General features: G+C 40.8%; 1 protein-coding gene and 1 long non-coding RNA gene across 9 annotated transcripts in view; one reads left to right on the top strand and one right to left on the bottom strand.

Annotated features, from left to right (window-relative positions):
- Positions 1 to 24,094, bottom strand: part of LOC308581527 (contactin-4) — a 527,693-nt gene that overhangs the window by 279,425 nt on the left and 224,174 nt on the right. The window contains exon 1 of one of the 8 annotated variants that reach the window (XM_081184025.1): positions 10,092 to 10,107. The exons of the other annotated variants lie outside the window; for them this stretch is intronic. The gene's annotated coding sequence lies outside the window, so the exon portion shown is untranslated. Of the gene's footprint in view, positions 1 to 10,091; positions 10,108 to 24,094 lie in introns of those variants that run through there. 8 annotated transcript variants of the gene reach the window in all.
- Positions 7,378 to 15,425, top strand: LOC308581708. Its single transcript, XR_014005199.1, has 5 exons — positions 7,378 to 7,394; positions 9,389 to 9,519; positions 11,580 to 11,656; positions 14,042 to 14,197; positions 14,758 to 15,425. It is a non-coding gene; the product is annotated as an uncharacterized lncRNA (long non-coding RNA).

Genomic DNA, 24,094 nt, shown 5'->3' with positions numbered 1-24,094 from the left:
CTCTTTCCATCTATGATGGTTCCAATTAACTACTCCTACCCACAATCTATGTTTATCAGAAAGGAAGCCAATTGTAGCCCAATTTTGGGGTAGAAATTTCATCAGGACTAGGGTGGTAGTGGGGAAATGGCTAAATTGTCTCTCCCAGTCCCCTGTGGTTCCTGTGCTGTTCAAGGCTCTGCCAATAATCAACCATGGCAACTTTGGCATCAGAACAGAACAGAAGGCTGGCAGGCAAGCCAGTAGCACAGGTGAGCTGTTTTAAGGGGAATGGGAGCATCTTCCGCCTGCTTTAAAAAGGGACTGGGGAGACCTATAAGGGAAGGGGGTGGTTTGGGGTAAGACAGAGGGGTTTGGGGGAAGCTGTGAGTGGATAGGCAAAGGGGTAGGTGAGGTGTAAATGAAGAGCTGTTTGGTCAGGTGTAAAGGGAGAAGGAGCTAGGAGTGGGGGGGAAGGAGGCCCATCTTCCAAGTCTGCACTGCCATGTGAGATCACTCTTTTTCGAGCTGTGCTTTTTCAGGCACAGCACCCAAAAACACACATTTGGGGTGCCCTGCCTGAAAAAATGTACAGCCCGAAATCACCCGTTTGTACCAGGGCAGTTGACTGGTATGAATGTCATCTGAACAATATGACAATATTTGAGTCCCGAAATATTGGACTCAAACAGCCTCAAGCTCGCAGTAAAGCCCAGAGTGGACACTTGTCACCACAAGATTATCATCTTGAGAAGTGACATTCCCAAGGTGTTATCACAGTTCCATAGAGTTAAAACTACTGGGGTAGCTCAGTTGGTAGAGCATGAGACTCTTAATCTCAAGGTCATGGGTTTGAGCCCCATGTTGGGGAAAAGCTTCCTGCACTGCAAGGGGCTGCGCTAGATTATGTTTGTGGCCTCTATGGCTGTTGCTGTTTTTCTTGTGAAACTCAAATTATATTTACTGATTTCGAATTTACCTTCTGTGTGTTTCTTTTAAACGGTCTCGTTCCTTTGGCAAACAGCATTTTGTGGGGGGGGGGGATTATTGAGACTGTGGTGCAGAAAAACAGGTTGTGTACCATGTGCAGCCCCAATCCTGATCCACCCCGCTCTCGGTTAAAAGCCAAAACAGACCTTAAAAAATGCAATTATGCATTTCATGTAACTTGTAATTGGTGCATATACCTTATTTTTTTTGTATTTCAAATACTGCTTCTCCTAAAACACACTGACTCTCATTAAAACTGCTACACATGCCAGGAAGGAAAATCTTTACTATACGGTTATCCAAAAGTTGTCCCCTTAACACTTCTGTTTCAGCTATGGGACTTTATGTTCTACTCCAGTCTTTGTGCCCCACTTCAAAAACTCATATACAGGAACCCCCAGAACGGTTTGGGGAAGTGGGGATAGAGAAGATGGAAAGAAAATACCATTGTGCAGGTGAACAGGGACAGTTTTGTTGTATATGACCCATAGCTACATTTTTTTTATGTTCAATAATTTCCAAAATGCCCCAATTTAATACATGCATTCTGCCCTTCTTCTAATTTCTGTAATGTATAAGCACAAAAAATTGCAGACTCTAAATGGCACCAAACATATAAAGTAAATGTTTGCCTTATTAAAAAGGAAAAAAGAAAAAGAAGATCTGCATAGTTTCAAGTGACCTGAAGAGATGGAGAAAAATGATATATAAATACCATTTGAATCTAATGCTGTTCTCACATTTGTGCTGATGCTTTTCTAACTTTACTTTTTGGCAATTCCATCCAGCTGTGGCAAATTGTTTTGAAAGGCACCTTTGTTCGTAATTGGATTTTGATAGAAAAAGTTGACTGTAAGAACTCTGAGCATGATAAGGCAAGGAAGAAGCAACATGGGCATTGTTGAAAAAGTGTTTAGGGGCTCTTTTTCAGAGGCTCTCAGCAAATGAAATACACTGCTATGGGTACTCAGAACCTTTGGAAAACAAATTGTTGAACCTATGTGTTGCTTTGATGACTAAAAAGCAATTCCATTTTTCCCATTCAGAAGGAAAACAAATCAGTCTGCCATGAAGATGTTTGCATATAAAGTCCTATTGCTTGTACTGTCAATTTCTCCTGGCATCCCATAAAAAGTATGTTTTATAAAGTAACTCAGAGCCGTATCAAAAGAGCTGCAAACAAGAATAGGCTTCTTTGGGAATTGCCTCACGTTTGTTTTTCTTCTGCCCACTGGTGTGCTACTGTGTGCCAATTCTGTTAAATGCCAAAATAAATCACCATTAATGATGTATGTTGTGCATGCCAGGCAACGACTGGCATTTTAATCACCTAAATAAAAGTCAAGTTAAAGATGAGCATAAAAAACAACTCTAAAACCGAGTGTAATGACTGTTTGTCAGAGTAATGTTGCAATGCTTTGCACTCTTCCTTCAGAGTAACTCAGTGGAAATTATGCGCAGGATTAGGTGGCATGTCTTCAATCATTAACATGCCAACATGGAACCAAATCCCAACAATATAACTTACTTCCAAGTAAACTTAGGGTGATTAAAGACTGTTGCAGCACAATGAATTCAGTTTCAACTTTAAAATGATTGATTCTGTTTAATCCTATAAAAGTATAACAAGAGTGCATACAGGAGATCACTAAAATAAAATTAGTTGTGCTCGTCCTTAACAACTTTGCTGTTGTTGTTGTTATTATAATACGGAAGCCTCTTGTACCAACGTGCTTAATTCAGCTAACACTCTCTACATGCCCCTGAAGCATCACTCTAGATTGCACAACGGAAGAAGCAAACTGTAGTGTACTTGACCCCATTGAAAGGTGGCTACTAACGCTCATGGATTACTAGTGCAATTGTTTTAAGTCTAGCAGTGTTATTTTGTAGTAACTGAGGCCTCTGAACTATCAAGGATGTTCCATGTACAAGGCACTGCAGAAATTCAGACATGACAGCCAGGCCATCACTGCCTAGGAAAGTCTGTAGCTGGTACACCAGCAGCACCCATAGAAAGTGTTTCATGTCACTATGGCCAATTCAATTTCCAGAGTTACCTGTACTAAATGCTAATGTACAGTTTTCCACTGTGCTGAAAGTTGAGCTCCAACAGACTCCTCCCTCTTACTGTCTTTGTAGCTCTGTAAGGGATAAACTATAACCCCACAAATACTTTAGCAGGCAGCAATGTACTTTAAAGATATACTGTGTATGCAGTCTCCACCAGCTCTTCCAACAACTTTTGGATCCTCCTCTCATTGGATTTTATCTATTTGGGGTGGTCATTACAAGAACTTTGTAACTAAGAATTAGTGTCCACGTTTGCCTTCCCACCCTACCAAGCTCTTTTTATATGCCACCCACTAGTGGGCCAATAACGATACATCCAAATAATAATAATAATAATAATAATAATAATAATAATAATAATAATAATAATAATAATAATAATAATAATAATTCACCACTAGCTACTTAACACAGACCACTTAATTTTATCCTAGAAGAAATAACTCCAACATAAATGGTCTTACCAAAGAAGGAACTATTGCCTTTATTCCACACTATTGCTTCCCAAAGTTCTGCTACTGGAATCATGGGGGAACTGGTTGACCCACTTTGCACTGAGTTCCTTGGAAAATGAACTGCATGTCATGCATTTAAATAATTAATTAAACAGGTGTTCTTAGTAAGGAAGTGTACTATTAAAAGCACTAATATCTTTCTTGCAGAACATGGATCTCCATTTTCAGCTTCTTCTTTTTTGAGCTACACACTTGATACTTGCATAGTTTTCATGAAATATGTACAGTACCTCTAACTTCCCTGCAAAACATGATGCACTATATATAGCACCCAGTCCTTGTAAAAGGAATTACTTGACATTAATTTAGTCTTCAAGGAGGCATTTTGTGATATATTCCCAATGAAACTTATGCAAACGTAGTATTTCAGAAATCACCTTATTTATATTACAAGTGAAAGCAGAGGAAATAAGAAGAGGGAAAGCAGTTACAAGAGGAAGAGTTATAGAAGCAAGATAGTGGGATCAACAAATGAACTCAACTCACCACTCATTCTTCCAGAAAACATGCCAGATCATGAAATGCCTCACATCTTCCTTATATGTCATGAGAATGACATATACGTAAAAGCCTTTGATATGATAAGCACCATGCAGAATACTTATATGCAAGCAGCCTACTGTACAAAGTTACTTTGTCAAATGAGGCTATTATGCATAATGTTCACAGTGTGGGATAAATGGAATTTAAATAGCTGAAGCACATATTGAGTTATTGGGTATCTCCTTGTCAGACTAGGACGTGATTTCATTTTGCTGCTACACTGAAGTCACACACAAAAACAAAGCAAGAGCCCGTCTCAGCCTAGCGATTCATACTTGTCAGGCCTCTTCTCTCTGTGGTGTACAGAAAGTCCCATTTCGCTGCAGCACATCCACCATCAGTTGTCATGAAACTCAATCACAATCTAAACAAAATGAGAGACCTAACATCACAGAAGAGACAGTGGGCTCTGTACATATCTTTCTTATTTTGTCTCTTCCAAGTTCCTCAAAAACAATTCTGAAAATCTGACAGATTCCTCTCCTCTCCAGTAAGCCCACCCCCAAGCCTGTAAAAGCTGCTACAGACTGCCCTCCAACCCTCCAGAGCAGATTTTGAGGGGGTTGCAGGGATGAACAGATGAGGGTTCAGTCCTAGTGCATGAGTGGAAGTCTGTTCTGCTCATTCCTGGGTAGCATTAGATAAACTATACTAGTTCATATGAGAATGCTATTTTATTAAGTAATTCCTGGTCTGCTTAGACATTAATTCCTTGATAAAAAGCCCTTGCCACAGTGTTTTCCAAATTACATGGTGGCAACTTAGATAGCTGATACAGCAGCTACAGCATTGTTGTTTTGGGGTGAAGACAAAGGCAAAGTAGGTGTTGAGAAGTTCCACCTTCTCTCCTTCTTCTTTCCCAGTAGGTGGAAGTGTGAATAGGCAGGCCCTCAAGCTGCTGTACCTTCTTTTATTGCAAGGCATTTGCTGCAGGAGTAGTTTAGCACAACATCCTGATCCTATGTCTACTGTGAGACAGCACCCCAGGACTCTCCCTCAAACTTCCTCACTAAACGCCCTCACAAATGCCTCTGTTTACAACCACAGCAATAATGGTAATAATTGCATCATTTATCCCCCGCCCATCTGGCTGGGTTTCCCCAGCCACTCTGGGCAGCTTCCAGCACATTAACAAATGTAAGTCCTAGTCACAAGTTGCAATCAGCTAAATAGAACTGCTACTGATGGTTAACGCTTCCCTCAATTTTTAGAGGAATAGAAGGCTACTGTAACACACACACACATTTTAATTCTTGCGGTTTACAAAAAACAGCAGTATGTATACAACCAGTAAATCAGTTATGCATCCAACCATTAACACAAAAACAATTATCCAAATCAAAATAACTGATATAACTTATATTGGTTGAAACTTTACACTGTTAGCTGTTCTGTATTTGTGTATATTCTTTCAACCTAAATGCAGGTTATAAACGAATTAACAATGCTAATAAGTAAGTAAATACATTTCCGACCAGCTACTAATCTCATCTCGTTCTTTGCCTGGAGTGGATTTCTAACCTAGAAATACTGTGCTCATAGTTCAAATATTTTTCATTGTTTGGTTAAGAGTTCACATTTCTACAAAGACTGAAAGGCCCATTTCTCTGTAGCTTATATTATCTGATTATTTAACTGCCTTTCTCCTAGCCTACAGATACTATCTTTCAAGGCTGCTTCACACTGTCCATTCTTTAAGTGAACAGCTTTTGCCTTCAACCCCAGACTTTTCAAACATAAGGTTAGGAGCTTAGTTCTTTATTACTCCTGTGATGCCATTAACGTTCCACTTGCCTCACACAAAAAGACATCCACCCTTAATTTTTCAAACTAATAGCATCTAGAAAGCTGTGTATTTTCTCTTACTGAGAAAATAGGCTTCCCAGAGCAATTGGGACTAGAAGTAAATTGTTGGAATTTATCTCCCAGCATCCTTTGGCATATCCATTGTGCACTATTCAGCTGTGGAAGAATTTTTGCAGTATCAGCTTTAATTCATTTTGGGCTGGACTGAACTAAGTCTACTAATTTAGCTCATCAAACAAATCTACATCGAAAACATACTATTACTATGACTACAAAATTGTTCAGTGTTGGGAGTGTTAATCTGACTCAGTAGTTTGTAATTTAAGCAAATGTCAACGAAGTCCATACAAATATATATAGTTTAATGAAAAGTCCTGATGTGTGTTGTAGTCATTGAAAATATGTAACAGTAGATTTGAAGAATTTTGCTTTCTTTGATCAGAAAATAAAAATGATAAGCGGTTTAGTGAATGAAAGAAAATCACGGGAGGAAACAACATACACACATTTATCCAATTTCAAATTACATAAATTATTTTTCTTTAAAAGCTGTCACTGTTGAAAGCAATGTATTAACTTTTTCCACCAGCCAGAGACTGGAAGATGACATTATTTTACACTTTGTTACTTTTTATTTCTATGGTGAAACTTTAGCATCAAGACCTCTCTGTGTTTGGAATGTTCAATATGCCAGACTAGAAAGCATTTTTAAATTTGTATGGCTACTCATCAATGCAATTCTCTAGACAGCTTAGAAATGGTGTTTGTGTGTCTGTCGATAGACAGTATTTAATCTGTGGCTTAACTTCAATGTGACTATGCGCAGAAGAGAACACCAGGTTTATCGAAGGTGGTGTAGAAACGCTTCAGATCTAAGACTGCAGTTATATACCGTATTTTTCGCCCCATAAGACGCACCGGCCCATAAGACGCACCTAGATTTTACGGGGGGAAATAAAGGAAAAAAAATTATTTCCCCCCCAGGTGCGCTGCGCTAATCCAGAAGCTTGGGGCAAGCTGAGGTCAGCGCGCCCCAAGCTTCTGCATGCCGGCAAGCAGTCCGCTGCCGCCCCAAGCCTCCCGCACCCGGCAGGAGGTCCCGCCGGGTGCGCGAGGCTTGGGGCGGCAGCGGACTGCTTGCGCGCACCGAGAAGCTTGGGGCGGGCTGAGCTCAGCTGGCCCCAAGCTTCTCGGTGCGCGCAAGCAGTCCGCTGCCGCCCCAAGCCTCGCGCACCCGGTTGGACCTCCTGCCGGGTGCGCTAGGCTTGCAGACACTCGCCCGAAGCAGGGGGAGCCCTCCAGAGGGCTCCCCGTGCTTCGGGCGACAGGCTGCCGCCCCAAGCCTCGCGCACCCGGTCGGACCTCCTGCCGGGCGCGCGAGGCTTGCAGGCATTCGCCCCATAAGACGCACCCCGATTTCCCCTTCATTTTTGGAGGGGGAAAAGTGCGTCTTATGGGGCGAAAAATACGGTACACACTCAAAAGCAAGTAAGTGTGATCAAACTCAAACTTATTTCGGAGCAGATATGTAGTATACAGCTTAATGATATATCCATTTACTGCCCAGATTTCACAGTCATGTTCTTTATGTGATTCCACACGAGACAGGGTTGGGAAGAGAAAATGAGTAAACAACTTGAATACATGAATCAGATTATATAATCTTAAGAAGAAAGAAAGCTGGCAAACTATGCTCCACTACTACACTACCTAAATGTAATATAGACTCATTAAATCCTATTCACGTATAGTCAAATCACATACAGTGGTGCCTCAGGTTACATTCGCTTCAGGTTACATATGCTTCAGGTTACAGACTCCACTAACCCAGAAATAGTGCTTCAGGTTAAGAACTTTGCTTCAGGATGAGAACAAAAATCGTACTCCTGTGGCGCAGCAGCAGCAGGAGGCCCCATTAGCTAAAGTGGTGCTTCAGGTTAAGAACAGCTTCAGGGTAAGTACAGACCTCCGGAACAAATTAAGTACTTAACCCGAGGTACCACTGTACAGTAGCGTTTCTCACTTAGTTACGTCCTAGCATACATCCATGTGAGCATCAGTCCTCACACTGGCCTTTTTTCAGCTGCAACACTAAACTATGGTTAGCATTATGGGAGGAAGCCTTGGGCTATAAAGACTCCCCTTCCCTTCTAATAAACTTCCTCAGTTTATCACAGTTAAGTATTATGTTCAAAACAGATCAACGACTAAACCTGTTAGCATCCAAGCTCATTTCCTTTGGGGATTTTATTATTTCTTTCAAGCAGCATCTGGTTGGAAATCAAAGTTTTTATTAACAACAAATGCCATACCGTGAATATTCAGTTTATCCTGTATTTATTTTTTTATCTTCGGCAGATGGTTGTAAAACTATTAGCATTTGTTCTTTTAAAAACATTCTGGAGGGATCAAATAATACAGACAAGTAAATACAAGGAGCAGTCAAGCAATTGTAAGTGGTTGATGAGGATACAAATAATCAGCTTAATTTAAAATTGGGCTTTACTTCAGCCCAGTAAGTGGGTAATGCTCATTTGGTGTATACCAAACCACAAAGCTACTAATCTCGCTACTTTCAAAATGCAAAACAAATGATCTACAGGTGCTGAGCAACAGGTTTTGAAAAAGCAACAGCTCACCTGATGTCAGTGGGAAGCTCCAAAAATTTATCAGAAGTTAGCAGAGTGGCTTGCCAGCTGTTACTCTTAATTCAGTAGCTTCTGGGAATGCTGAGGCCTCACTGAGACAACTTCTTTTTTTAGAGGGGAGTCTGCCCTATAGCTGCTGCTCCTCCTTCTTCAAATGGTACTTCTTCAAACTTACCATTTTATATTTAGGTAAAGGTAAAGGTACCCCTGACAGTTAAGTCCAGTCGCAGACTGGGGGTTGCAGCACTCATCTCGATTTACAGGCTGACGGACTGACGTTTGTCCGCAGACAGCTTCCGGGCCATGTGGCCAGCATGACTAAGCCGCTTCTGGAGAACCAGAGCAGGGCACGGAAACGCTGTTTAGCTTCCCACCGGAGCGGTACCTATTTATCTACTTGCACTTTGACGTGCTTTTGAACTGCTAGGTTGGCAGGAGCTGAGACCGAGCAACGGGAGCTCACCCCGCCGCGGGGATTCGAGTTGCCAACCTTCTGAACGGCAAGCCCTAGGCTCTGTGGTTTAGACCACAGCACCACCTGCATCGCCATATAGAATTTCAGATGATTCATAATGCAGACCATTATCAGGGAACCATTCTATCTGTTCTCTTATTATCCCAACTGTGTGATTATTCTATCAGAGGAGGAAAACCAAGGCAAATCACTTTATATTCCAGAAAATTCAAAGTGATGTTCAGAAAGTCTTTATATGTAATTTAATGCTTGAAAATAGATAAGAAGCATGGCTGAGACCATCTCTCTGGAAAGGCCTGTCTAGATATGTAATAGGCACAAAGAGACCAATATGATTGGTGCCTGTCTAATTTGTACAGGGTGGAAATAGCTATACAACTGGTATTGCAATGCTAAAGGTCTGGTTTTGACTTGTCATGGAGCAGATGTCCTAGGCACCAATGGAAGAGCTTCCTCTGATGAGCACAGCTGTCAAACAAGTATATAAGGGGTTGCGATTATCTTTCAAACGACCTGGTGTTGAATTCTTTCAGGCCCCTTGCTAAAACTTTATATTTGGTCCAGAGAAATATTTGCAGCTACTGTAGGTTGTTCAGTCATAGTTTTATATACTAGTGGTAGTCTATTCCACTTCAACCTACCTTTTTTTTGCACAAACTGAAGCTTCCAGGCTAACCTTAAGGGCATCAAGAGTATTGAACTAATTGAGTATTGAGGTTAATTTCTGTGAACTTTGATAGGTGTCCATCACCTGGCATCCTGAGGACATCAGGTGGTGGACAGATGGGTGGTCCTGCCCACAAGTCAAAGCTAGCCCACCAGAAGGGGGCAGATTAGGGATCTGATTTGATCTAGTCCTCTACCCCCGTGCACTTTTTTAAGATAACATTTTATTTTTGCTTCTTTTAGAAGAATTACATTGTGTGGAAAAATCCAATCATAATTTCCCATGCAACATCCAGTTTCGTTCTCAGTTTGACAAATGTAATTTGGTTGCTGTGAACATTCAGCAAAAACCAAAAAAACAAAAATCCACCAGCCATACAATTATATGATACCTACATGTCCATGAACTGATTAATTCTATAGAGCAAATGTTTTCATTCTGTCGCTGTCCCCTTTCTCAGTAACTTCCCTGAATTGCTGAATACGACTGAAAATAAACTCTGAAATAAAAGCAAAGAAATTGCATTGCATTCAATTTATGTAAGGCATTATTTAGCTTAAAACTGATATAAAAACCCTGCATGTTTACAATATCCTATCAGAAGGCTTGAAAGCATGAATGAAATAGCACATCTTAAGTATGTGGATTTTGTGGCATTATTGATACCAGCCCTCCCACCTTTTTTTATTTCCCAAGGAGTGAATTATAGTTGTATAAACTCAGCCTCACACTAAATGCTGGCTTCTGCTGGAAAGAAAGCAGTAAGACTGCAGAAAGCTCTTGCTCCTAGCCAGAGGCTATCAAGCTGCTAAAGTATTCAGCAGTCAGCTGTGGCATGCAAATGAGAGGAAACACCTGGAAAAGCAACATCAACCCCGGGAAATACCAGAAAGATTCCTACAGGGGGTATCATCTGAAGTGCACAAAATAATCTCTCCAACAACCTGCACAGAGACCATGGCAACTGCCTAAGATTTCCCAGTCAGCCCTGTTCTTCCTTGTAAACCCACACAAAGAAAATGTTTGAAAACCTGAACTCAACCACTGTTTCAAAGAGCAGGACACACAAAGGATACATTTTTGTAGGCTTTCAATTAAGACTCAGACTGTATAGTCACTAACCTGTTTGCAGCCCCAAAAATGAAATTTTATCAATCTGAAAGTGTTCATACTTGTCCTCAACACACTACTTCTAACCTACATTGATTCTGGACCCTGTCATCCACAAGTGTTGGTGAGGTTACTTGATATGTGTCTGAAAATTATCCCCTTAATTAGTCAAAATAAAAAAAATTCCTTCCAGTAGCACCTTAAAGACCAACTAAGTTAGTTCTTGGTATGAGCTTTCGTGTGCATGCACACTTCTTCAGATACACTGAAGAAGTGTATCTGAAGAAGTGTGCATGCACACGAAAGCTCATACCAAGAACTAACTTAGTTGGTCTTTAAGGTGCTACTGGAAGGAATTCTTTTATTTTGACTATGGCAGACCAACACGGCTACCTATCTGTAACTGGAACCCCTTAATTAGGTTACCCATGCCTTTTCCTCCCTGCACATGCCCCATGTGAATAAAGTAAGAAGCAGTGGTTGCGATCTTGGTACATGCCCACCCACAGCACCATTGGACAGGTGTGGATACACATCCCCCACTGCTAGGACCACCTGTGTTTTCAAATAGACACACTGCTGGGTAATGCAGAATCAATCTGCAATCAGCTTTTAGTTTGAATTCAAACCAGTTTCTCAAGAAGCACAAACATATGCAATAAATCTTGATTTTGTGTGCAGACTATGGAGGAAAAAAACAAGCACTCCATTGAGTCTAGAATAAAGTATTGTGTGTACATAGCCCTTATGTGTTCTCTCTCTTTTTTAAATAGAGAAGAGATATAAATCCTACAGCAAAGGACCAATTTAGTATTCAGAAGGCCACAGATTCAATCAAACGCATTATCAGGTAAGGGATTTCAGATACTGTGGAAGGGAAATATCTCACTCTGCCCAAGACAATGGGGACCTGCTTACACTGAGATTAGATAGTTCTGGGTTAGATGAACATATGAAGTGACTTGATATAAGGCATTCATTTATGTTCCTTTGTTCAAGTGGACAGAGCCACCAAAAACAACAAAAAACAAGAAATTAATCTTCCATTTCATTTTCTTCCATTGCATGACTTTCACAGATACAAGAGGAGTAAAGGACTAGTCAGCTAGTGTAAAAGAGCACCAGTAGTCTTCAAACTAATTCTCACAAAATCAAGAGAATACTCTCAAAATCAAAACTCATCTATAACTCCTAAATACAGAAAAAGAAAAGGGGGCCACATAAAAAGACAAAGACATGATTAGAATAAGGAACAACATTATGAGTATTGTTAAGCACCAAAATATCTCTTAGCTTGAGGAATAAGCAATTTTTTAAAAGAAATATTAAGCAAACAAGTTGAGGCACCCAACAGCAAATGACCAAGAAACATGATCTATCTAATGTTGGGAAGTGGAGAGCTAATCTCATTTGGGAAAAAATTCCTCCCATCCCCAAACAAGTGGATTAGACAAACCTTGGGTATGAAGAGCTTCATTCACCATTTTACTCCACTCATTGATGGGAGACAGCTTTCTTAGTCCTTTAAGCACCAGTCCAATGTGACCAATACCCCTGGAGCCATCTTTGAGGGTTAGTGTTTCTCTCCCCTTCCAGGATTACAAATAACTCTCACTGACTTCAGTGGGAGTTACTTGTATCTGCCAGGGGAGAATCATGATGGAGTGTGCAAGGAAGCATTCTGCCCTTAAAAATGTCAAAAATCATTAGGAGTGACTGCGCAGCATGAGCAGGAATCAATATTAGAGAAGACAGGAGTAAGCAAATGAGACAGGAAGTGGAGACTGTTAAAGGGAAACCTAGAAGCTAAATAGAAACCTGTGGGGGAGAGAAAGATATTGGCCCAGGGATAAAAATATACGCAGGGGAAGGAGGAGGAAAATGAAAATAAAGAGAGAAATGAGACACTAACAAGCCTCAGCAGCAAAAGAGGGGGAAGAAAATGGCCTTTGTAAGAGATTAAACAGAAGGAAAACAGATTGGCTTATAATTCTGAAGCTACATTGTAGCAAAGTGATTAGGATTTTAATTTATTTTTGTATGTTAATATACAAGCACTGTAATATAAACGTATACCATGTATCATATTTACATGTGAAAATTGGAAGTTACATTAACTATACATTTCATAGGTAATGTACTATACAGTTCCAAATTCTGTCAGTTTAAAGCATCTGCATGCTTGGTTTTTGCTTAAGAGAAATTATTCCAGTTCAAGCAGCATTTCACCATCAACTAAAAAAGATTTTTTTCATATGTACATTTCCACTTCATACCTCAGCATTTAAGACCTAGCACTTGAATGGGTTTGTCTTGTTTCTACTAAAAAGCGCTGAACTACAAGGTGGTATGAAAACTCTCTGTTGTTGGTTCCATGCTAGCCAAAGTGCACTATTTAGCAAATCCAAGTCATTGCTAGATGCTAGATGTTTCTGCTCTATGAGATATTCTATAAAAGTAAACTATTAACTAATGGAGTGTTAGGAGAGCGGTTAATAGATTCCTTCTAGAGTAGTTTGTCCACCTTTGGTCCCCACCCTGCACTCGGCTGTGGCTCCTAAAAGCTATCAGCGTGAGGCAGTGGCCACACCCTGGGAATGGCTTCAACTGGCTGGCTGATCTTCCCCTGCATGTGGGAAAAAAGGCACCAGTGGATTGAGCAGACAAGATCAATAGTGGGGTCCAATGGTCAAGAAGGAAGTTTCTGCACATGCTGTAGAAGAAAGTGAGGAGCAGATAGGGCTTGTCAACCTGGGAAGGTAGCCCATCTAGAAGAAGGAAAACTATGCTCCTAATCCTCTGCTGCCTTGGAGGGGGGGGCGGGTTGGGAGAAGAAAAGACTAAGGAGTAGACCCTACACAAATCCGGAGTGGAGTCCCTAAGACAGCTGGATGGCACCTTTTTCACCTTCTTCCGGCAACCGAGTTAGTGCCAAACGTATTGTTCTGCTTTCATTTGGACCACATCAGAGAAGCTGGAGGGCGGTCTGGTCGTCTGGGCAGTCCAGGACCTCCATATACACTGCCCAGGCTTGTGCCCCAGGGATTTCACTTTGGTGCTGCTAACACAGTGATTTGACTCCATCCCTGGAGGCACACTCCATTGGTTTTCAAGGCAGATGGATGCCAACAATAATGACTTTGGCTCTCCCACCATTGAACCTGATGTGCTTTGACTCTATGTGGTTTCAGCTTTAAGCGCAATCCCTAGAACGTAATCCCCATTTAAATTGCAGGCTTACGGTATCCGGGAAGAAACTACAGGTTTCTAGATGGCTAAACCAGAATGAACAGATTACTTGCTGCAAAGCAGCTGTAATACTGCTGGATCACTCCTCTTTATTCTAAAGAAGAAAGACATTAAATAAAGGATATTTATGAGCTACTGAATGGTAAGTATCTTTCCTGCCTGAAGAAAATATTAATGAAGCAGACAAAATTTAAAATTTGTTTCCCAGGACTAGGAATTAGTTCACAGAGCAGAAGTAGATAGGAGTAACAGGAAGTTTTATCTCCTCCTCCCTCCCCCCTCCCCACGTGTCCACATCATCTAGACACACTGGCCCACATTATTTTACTTAGGTATTTTGAGTAGTTGAGGTATTTTGCCTGGCGTGCTCTGGTCCACGGGGTCACGAAGAGTCGGACACGACTAAACAACAACAAATTTTGAGTAGTGGATTATTTAATTTGCAGCAACTGACTTTTAACAGCCCAAGCCTCACATCAACTCAGTCAAAATCATTTTGCAAGTGAATGATCCTTTGCTGGTGACAAATCTTCTGAAAAGAAAACCCCAAACAACCCTCTGGTAACACAAGATGCTGCATTTCCTTAAATTGCTATATAATGTGTTACAAGGCTGAGGGCTACAGGCTTGAAAAATTATGGAGAACATGATATATGTGACTTGAATCATGTATGTTCCCCCCTTTTCTATTCTTTGCTTTAGGTATATTTATTATCACTGTAAAAAGGACCAACCAACTTAGCATCCCCTAACATCGATTCCAGCTAAATATCCCTCTGAGAAGCCAACTGTCAAATCATCTCCTACAACTCAAGAGGCAACGGTTTTCTTCTTTTGTTCCACCCCCCTCTCCCCCACGTTTCTTTTCCACTGGCTAACTTTCAGCCTTCAGTTAGTAGAGTCATATCCAGCTCCTTTAGCCTCAAACTATAGTAATAGTAATAGTAATAGAAATCAAGATCAGCTTCAGCTGGACCAATGGAAATCACATGAAACATTATGCTGTCACACAATATACTCCAAATATATTAAAGTAGTAGTACCATGGAGGTGCACACCTTATAGTACCCAGTCTTTCAATTTATGCTATGAACTGTAATCAAACGGCTAAATACATATTCCTGCCATGGTTTCCATGTGTGATATAAACCTAACAGGTAAAAATAAACAATTGACATGAAATATTCACCTGTTAAGGAACCCTCAGTTAAGGAGCACCACACCTCAAAACTCACAGGCATTGTACTCAGTTGTAGCCTTCAACATACCAAACTGAATACAAATGGCTAAGCAAGAAAAGGGAATCACCTCCAACTTTCTCATACACCCTGAGATGCAATCTACCAAGTCATGGCTTTCAGTAGAGCCCTGTTTTAAAGGTAAAGGGAACCCTGACCATTAGGTCTAGTCGTTACTGACTCTGGGGTTGCAGCGCTCATCTCGCTTTATTGGCCAAGGGAGCCGGCGTACAGCTTTTGGGTCATGTGGCCAGCATGACTAAGCTGCTTCTGGTGAACCAGAGCAGCACACGGAAACGCTGTTTACCTTCCCGCCAGAGCGGTACCTATTTATCTACTTGCACTCTGAAGTGCTTTCAAACTGCTAGGTTGGCAGGAGCAAGGACCGAACAACGGGAGCTCACGCCGTCGCGGGGATTCGAACCACCAACCTTCTGATCGGCAAGTCCTAGGCTCTGTGGTTTAACCCACAGCGCCACCCACATCCCTAGAACCCTGTTTTAGGATATCACTTATTATGAGTCTCTAGTACACAGGCATCTTTCTTCTTCACTTGTCGAGTTCCATTGCATCAGAATCTCTGGCTGTTCTAAAAGAAGTAACTGTTATTGAATCAAACTTGTGTGCATGAAAGGGTTAACCTGGTCCCTGAGCTCAAGTTACCAGTGTGAGTATCGCTTAGCAGGTTCTGTTCCCTCCTCCATTCTCAGTCTTTTTCTCCTTCATGCAAGTGAATTGACTCTCTCTAAAATGAGATTTTATAGCCTGCATCTTTGCTAATCCAAATACTGAATGATCCTTTTGTAAGGAAACCTAGTACTTTTTTCTCTTTTTAAATCATCTGGAACCTTTTTCATCATCTTTTTCCTACTCTTAATGGATGATGACTTGTTTGCTGTAACTTCTGGAAACTGAGTAAAATGTTCACTTATTTGTGAAGCTAAGTGTCTGTGATTTATTCTAGCCTAAGCATTTTCATGGAGAATGTTTATTTAAAGGTGGATGAGGACAGATATAACCCTAACCAAGTTTTAATATGCTTGGTAGCAATCACCATTGCACTTAACTCTCCTACTGGAAAGTAGGAATCTCACTTCCAAACCTCTCTCCAACAGTAACCTACACTCAAAAGGGTCAAGCTGCTAGACATCCAAGTTGAAAATGAGGATGGTTTTCATCTGGCTTTGTTAGTCTGGTAACACTAGGCTTGGGACAGGTTAATGAGCAAACCATATCTGATTGGGGCAGCAGCACACACAGAACTTCTGCTAAAGCCTGTTGCATGAACCTTGTGGGTGTGTGGGTGTGAAAGAGTAAGTGAGAGAGAGACAGACGGGCAAAAATAATGACTATTGTATCAGAATAGAATTATTTTATATCACACCTGAATCTTGACAACCGAAATTTAAGTAAATAACTTCACGTTTCAGCAACAGAGGCCTATCAAAGACGTGTCCAGAAGTAAAATATCAAAACTAAAAACCTCACCTGGTGCTAAATTAGTTATTGCTTGGAGTGATTTTGCTTTGTATAATAATATGTTTACTATTCATGTTTCATACACTATAACCACAAAAATCTCACCCAAATCTAAGCACTTCATGGTAGTTAATCTTCAAAGGCAGGCTCAAATAATAACTAATATTCCCCTTGCTATAATGATAGGTTTATTCAAAGTTTAAAGGAAGATTAATTCCTTCAAACATAGACAGCACACAATTTGTTGACTCAAAATACTTAGTGGTCCAGACTTTTTCACTAGGAAGTGATTTCCATTAAGCTGTAAAAGTGAGCATGCCTTTATCGAAAGAATTTTAATCATTGTATCTTTCTCCTTCCTACGACAGCTGTCATCGTGTCACCATAGCAGAAAGAAGTTAAATGTCACTCCCCAGCTTCCAAGTTGTCACTTAACAGCAATGAAATATGCATTGTTCCAGAGAGGAGAAATAAACATTTTTACTGAGAGCTTCAGGATGCACTGAAAACTTTTTAGCAAGCTCATGCATTTTGTACATGATGCAGAGCAGAAACAATTAAACATCCACACCCCCCCCTAATAAACACATTGCACAATTGAAGCATGCACAAATTACAGCATATCATATGGGCCGGGATCTTGGAAGTCATAGAATCATAGAATTGTAGACTTGGAAGGAAACACAAGTGTCACCTAGTCCAACTGCTTGCAATGCAGGAATATTTTGCCCAATGTGGGGCTCAAATCCACAACCCTGAGATTAAGAGTCTCATGTTCTGCCAACTGAGCTAGTTCTTCAACAATGCAGGGTGCAACTACAGCATGCAACAGATTCTTGTCCACCCACTGGTTAAATGCTCCCAGGAAAGGAGAGTCCACCAGTTCCTGAGGCTGTCTATTCCAATATTGAACAGCTCTTACTGTTAACCGTGAAATCCAAATTGTCATTAAATATGTAACAAGTTCATCATAAAGTCCCTAGTCAGGCATAGAAACAACATTGTCCTTGGAACGTGACAGTAACCTGGATTAAAATTTACATTGGAATACGCACTCCATCTTGTTGTTTCAAATAGTGAGCTGGGGTTTCTTGTTTTGTTTCCCCCCCCCCATTATTATTTGCCAGTGTCCCTTTCCCCCCTTCATTTGTTATTGTGCGGCTCCCTGTGTGTGTACATAAAGTACACAAAAGAATGATAAGAACACAGAAAGGACAAAAGAGGCAATAAAACAAAGAATTCATGTAGAAATCATTAATTGCAACAAACTTTAAGTCACAGTTTTCCAGTTCTGAGACACCTGAAGTGTATAGTGAAGGCACACCTAAGATGACATTTGGATAGAACTGTTAATCAGCTGTGGTTCTTAAATGCTGAAAATTAATATTGTATTGAAACAGTACATCATCCTCATGGAGGTGAACAACAATTGCCTTTTTGTGTTAGTGCTCCATAACACAGAAACATGGGCATTTCACTTTACTGTATAATCTAGAGAATGTCTATGCCAGTGCTACCCATTGCCAAAAAATGCATTGTTGGTGTACATATTCACCATGCAAAAACAAATAGTAAGCAACCTCCAAACTTCACAGTCGCTCAACATGCAGTGCAGAAACTTTAATGACATCCTCTGAATGAATGGAACACTATTTGAACTGAACCTGAGAAGTTATCAGTCCACTTCACTATCTCAAAACATAACACTGAATGACTGAAGAGATGTGACAGCACGAAATAACACAATTTCATGAATTCACAAGTTACCCCATGTGCAATAAAATAAATTGTTTGCTTTCTGTAATTTGCAATATTAAGATATATTGATTACTCAGAAGTGGTAGAGCACAGGTTATGGAGGTAATCACAGCCGACAAACAATTCATGCTGCAATATATAATTCTGTTTGTGCCACATGCTTCATAGACTTATTTCAGAGATTGCACAGCTTAGAAAAATTTATTACTACCTTCAATCATATTTCTGAAATTTGTTATGGAGTGTGTAAGACAGGCATGGCCGAAATTGGCCCTCCAGATGTTTTGGGACTAAAATTCCCATCATCCCTGACCACTGGCCCTGTTAGCTAGGGATGATGGGAGTTGTAGTCCCAAAACATCTGGAGGGCCAATTTCGGCCATGCCTGGTGTAAGACCATTATGATGTGAGCCTAAGCCCCAGCTGAATTTTGCCTCAGCATGTAATGGTTGGGCTTTAGCCCTCTGATCTGCCAGTTTCTATCCCTCTTCCCTCTTTCTCTTAACCTATTGAATTGGAGAAGAAGATGGAAAACAGTGAACAATGGTGAAGCCCAAAGCACTTCTAAACTATTGCAATGAAGGTGGGAACTCTGGGAAGTGTCATTAAAAAAAACATTCCTGTTTTAACAGACACAGTTAAAAAAGTCCCAGAGTTCAAGTCTGCAGTGGAGGATCTAAAATCATAGCTGTCAACTTTTCCCTTTTTTAAAGGGAAATTCCCTTATTCTGAATAGGATTCCTCACAAGAAAAGGGAAAAGTTGACAGCTATGTCTAAAATGTTCTGGAACAATCCCTGCAGAATGTTATCACTTAGGAAGAGCTATGGCCATATATCTTGGCTAGTGTTTATTCTTCTCCCTCCCCTGCCCCCAGCAGCTTAGTAAGTTTAGGAAAGGCAGAAGAAGACGAAACTGGTAAGTCACCCTGGCGCCAGCAGAGGAGTTCCTACAAGCCAAGTCTTTCTGAACTGCAGAGAAAGTTGAAAGAATTCTACATAAATAATTCCCAGAATTCTTCAAACAAACGAAACAAAAAATGGTTTGGAAAGACCCAGATCAATCCAAACTGAGACAGGAAGTTTGACCCAGCTCTAACCAGGCCACTGTCTTGCTTCTGTTCCCAGCCACACATGCTCCAGAGAAAGCCAACAGGGACATCAAACAAACAACGGGACAGGAGGAATGAGCTTTTGAATCACAGATCTTATCCCCCCCCCACACACACACACAAAGGCCTTGCAGCATTTGTGAAAAATGCCTCAGGGAAAGTGGTTATTTAGATCTTTAGTAGAAATGGTGTTTTTTTTAATCAACTGAGATTGTCATAATATCACTAATAAACAATGACATGAATTACAAAATGTAGAAACTATCAGGGGAAGATGTAAATAAAGTGGTACATGGTAAGAGGTATAAGACTTTGCATGGTGTGGAGAAAGCAGAAAAGATTAATATTTTTTCTACCTTTCTTAACTTAAGACCATACAGTAAAGCTGAATATTAGAAGACTCAGGATGGAAAAATAAAGCACTTCTTTCCCCATGAGGTAGGGATGGCTACCAACTTGGATTCTTCAAAAGAGTATTAGACAAGTTCATGGAGGATAAGGCTTTCAGTACAGCACAGCTGAAGGGACGCGGGTGACGCTGTGGGTTAAACCACAGAGCCTAGGACTTGCCGATCAGAAGGTTGGCGGTTCGAATCCCCACAATGGGGTGAGTTCCCATTGCTCGGTCCCTGCTCACGCCAACCTAGCAGTTCGAAAGCATGTCAAAGTGCAAGTAGATAAATAGGTACCGCTCTGGCGGGAAGGTAAACAGCGTTTCCGTGCTCTGGTTCACCAGAAGCAACTTAGTCATGCTGGCCACATGACCCGGAAGCTGTATGCCAGCTCCCTCGGCCAATAAAGCGAGATGAGCGCCGCAACCCCAGTGGCCACAACTGGACCTAATGGTCAGGGGTCCCTTTACCTTTACCTTACAGCACAGCTATGTTTTATTTCCACTGTCAGAGGCAGTATGCCTCCGAATACCAGGAGCTGGGAATCGTATCTGGGGAGAGTGCTATTGCACTCAGGTCCTGTTTTCAAGTTTCCCAGAAAGCTGGACTAGAAGAGCCTTTGGCCTGATCCAGTAGCGCTCTTACATTCCTATGAGACAGATATACCAATAGTCTGAAAGGCAGCTTCCTATGTTCCTATCAGCAATGGAATGCCAAGGGATCTCTTCTGAACCTTTCTCAAATATTCAGAGGCACAACATGAGCCTACAAGATATTCTCCGCTCAACGACCATTTGTGGCCAAAGTACCACTGTCCAAATAAAGTGTTGTAAAAACTTGCAATAATTAACATACGTGCTGCTCTGAATAATGGCTGTGTCTGCATGTGACACTAAACCGTAGCTGAGAGTTACAAGGACAAGCCACAGCAAGCTCTGAACTCATGCACTTCCTTCTCCACTTCCAGCACAGTCACGAGGAGGAGTTTTGAAGCCTTTGATTCTGTTTTAGAATGCAGCTTGTTGTAGCATCCAAACAAGGAAAAAATATGGTTAATCTTAACTATGGTTAGTTAAACAAGTCTGCTTCAAACCACACTTTAAGAAGCTGTTTTGTTTTTCATTAACCATAATTATGTTTAGTGATTCAATGCAGCATTAAGTTGCGATTAATCTAAAATGGAAAGTTATGATCTCTTGCTTCACAGCCACATTGGAAGTTGAAGAGGAACATTTTTGTCTGGTGCCTAAAGGTATATAATGAAGGCACCAGCCAAACCTCCCTGAGGAGAACATTCCACCAATTAAAAATTTGACCAATGCAAATTGTGTGTGTGTGTGTGTGTGTGTGTGTTTATGAAATACCCAACATATGTTCAAATCATGGCTTAACCTTATTCTGTACTCTACCCACTTTTTGAGAGTTTCCAAGGAGGTGGCAAGTTGCAATTTGTTTTACAACTTTGACAAGACCAGTTTGGTTCACTTTTACCACTAAAAAATTTAGTTCATCTACCGATTACCATATGAATAAACGACTAAACAACAACAACCATGCAGGCTGAACTACTGCTTCCAGCAAATATGAATCAGTTCGCATGTTTGTTATTTAACAAGGTGGCACATTAATAAGGACTTCTAGATGTCAGTGGCTCAGACAGTCACATCCTGCAGAACTGTTTTTGTCTAGCCTTCCCTTCCTCCATGCTCCCTACAAGGAGAGAGTCCTTGTCATTGATTTGCTATCGCACCAGCATCACTTTATCTTGCTAGATTCAGAAAGTCCCAGTCAAGCCTCCTGCCTTTCTTGTTTTCTCAGATCTGCCTTCGTTGGGAGAGGGTGAAAATCAAACAGCAAAAAAAAAAGAACAAAAGGCAAGGAGAAAAGTTTGGCAGAAATCAAATCAGTTATTCTTGTTTTATAAATGGGGGGGGGGGGAGATAAGGTATTGTGACTTGCTCAAAGCTACCAAGCACAGGACCAAAGAATGTCACACCATTGGTTTCAAATGTGCACTTCCATTGAAATGTAACCCAAGCTACTTTGGGGGAATGTAGCTAAACAACAGAGATCTATCTTGCTTGAGGCAAGCAACAGAGTGGCTAGAAGCAGTTACCGTCCTACCTTCTAACCAAGATTCCAGTGACCCACATTACTCTAACCCTTTCCTTCTGTGTATTCAAGAGCCACATGCTGAAGTTTCAAATCTAAATTTCTTTCATTATCTAAAATTCAAGAGCTTGACTTTCCATTAAGGGCTGGCAGAGTTCATCTTTAAGATTCTCAGTCAGGGCTCTCAAAAATATGACCAGAAAAGTATGATTTCAACTATTGTCTTTCTATGAAAGTTCTAACAGAAATGAAACATCTGAACAGACAACCCACAAGATACAATGACAGCCACCAACTGAAAAGGGGATTATACAAATTCATGAAGAAGCCTATCAATATCTATTACAGTCACGATGGCTATATATTACCTCCAGCATCAGAGGCACTAGGCAGCATGTGTCTGAATCCTAGTTGCTAAGGAACATGAGCAGGAGAGAGCTATTGCACTCAGGCCCTCCTTATGGGCTTCCCATAGGCACTGTGGGGAGCATTATGCTGGACTTGCCAAGCCATTGGTCTGATCCAATAAGGCTGTCTTTATATTCTTAAATCGGAAATATGATGGACTCAAAGCCAGGCCAGGCTGAGACTCAAGGCTGTATTTAAAATTCAGTCACAACAGAGGATAGCTTCTGTACTTTTATAAGCAGGTACTTTGCTTCACAGCTGAACAGGGCATACTCCACTGAGCGGGGCCCTATGAGGCCTTATATACTGCAGAAACTGTGGAACCCAGCACAAATGAAAGCTGATGTTTTCATTTTGTTCTTGTAGTAAGAGAAGGGAGACTAGCTAGATCCTGCTTCACTTTGTGTCTGAAGTGCTGTACCTCAAACCAATTTTAAGGAACAATCTGCATGGTAAAGAGCCCTGGAATCTCCTCATCAAGTGATAAATATATCTGACAAAATTCTAACAGCCTTTGTTTTTAAACTGGCTTTTCTGATTGTGAACCAGATAAATGCTCTGAAGTTATATAATGATGTCAGAGAATATGTTTTTAAAAAATTCTTGGATTAAGAAGACACAATGATAAAAGGCTTTGTGACTCCTTAAGGTTTATGGCAATGTAGTCTACAACTGTAAAAAGACGATTATTGCAATGATAGCCTGAGCTATACAATACTTGACTGAAAACATGAAGAAAAGGTGAATGACATTTATGGCTATGCCAGAGTTTTAGTTACATTTTTGCCAGTTTGTTTCCTTCCTTCCATAACGTATACAACTTGTACAGACAAGCAATAATTACACTATTTCTATTTTTAGTGCAGAACACTATTCTGACCTACTCAGCAAGGCAATTCCTTCCTCCCCCCACACCCCGCCGCTAACCTTTAATGTCATTCTATCATTGTGCTGTTGGCTGAACACTCCCTGGCAGATGTGGGATGGCCTACTAGCTCTTCATTAACTGCAGCTGCAGCTTCTTTCTTTTTGCTTGAACAAAGTATCCAGAGAGCAGTTCATAGTCTTTAACCAGTCGTTCAAGTTAGATATGAATGCCATGTTGTGAAACATTCACTGGGATGTTGCCAGACTCGGTGGGGCCAGCATTCTCTCTCTCTCTCTCTACACACACACACACACACACACACACACACTTATAACGTGTTTTCAGGAGTCACTGGTTCTTTGGCACACTTCTGATTTGCAGGAAATTGATATGCAAAATTGTGAAGTTCTAGAGCTATAGCTATTTTGTGCAGTCTTTGGGTTGCATTTTGAGCTAAACAGTTTTGGCAGGGGTGGGGGACTGATTTTAATTTTTATATATGGTTCTCCAGTTGGTTTCAAGAGCAAACAGGAGGTTAAGGACTATAATAAACTGGATTTGCCTCATTTGAGTTGTGCTATGGCAGGAAAGTGATTAACAAGTAGAACAGAACTCTTGGACTTTGAAACATACAAATGCAGCTGAGCAATACAAACAAATGATTATCTTTTTAA

The sequence above is a fragment of the Podarcis bocagei genome, assembly GCF_964188305.1.
Source record: "Podarcis bocagei genome assembly, chromosome: 2".
NCBI classification, from domain to species: Eukaryota; Metazoa; Chordata; class Lepidosauria; order Squamata; family Lacertidae; genus Podarcis; species Podarcis bocagei.
The sequence above is the reverse complement of the archived record's forward strand: the minus strand, read 5'-3'. Positions and strand labels throughout refer to the sequence as shown.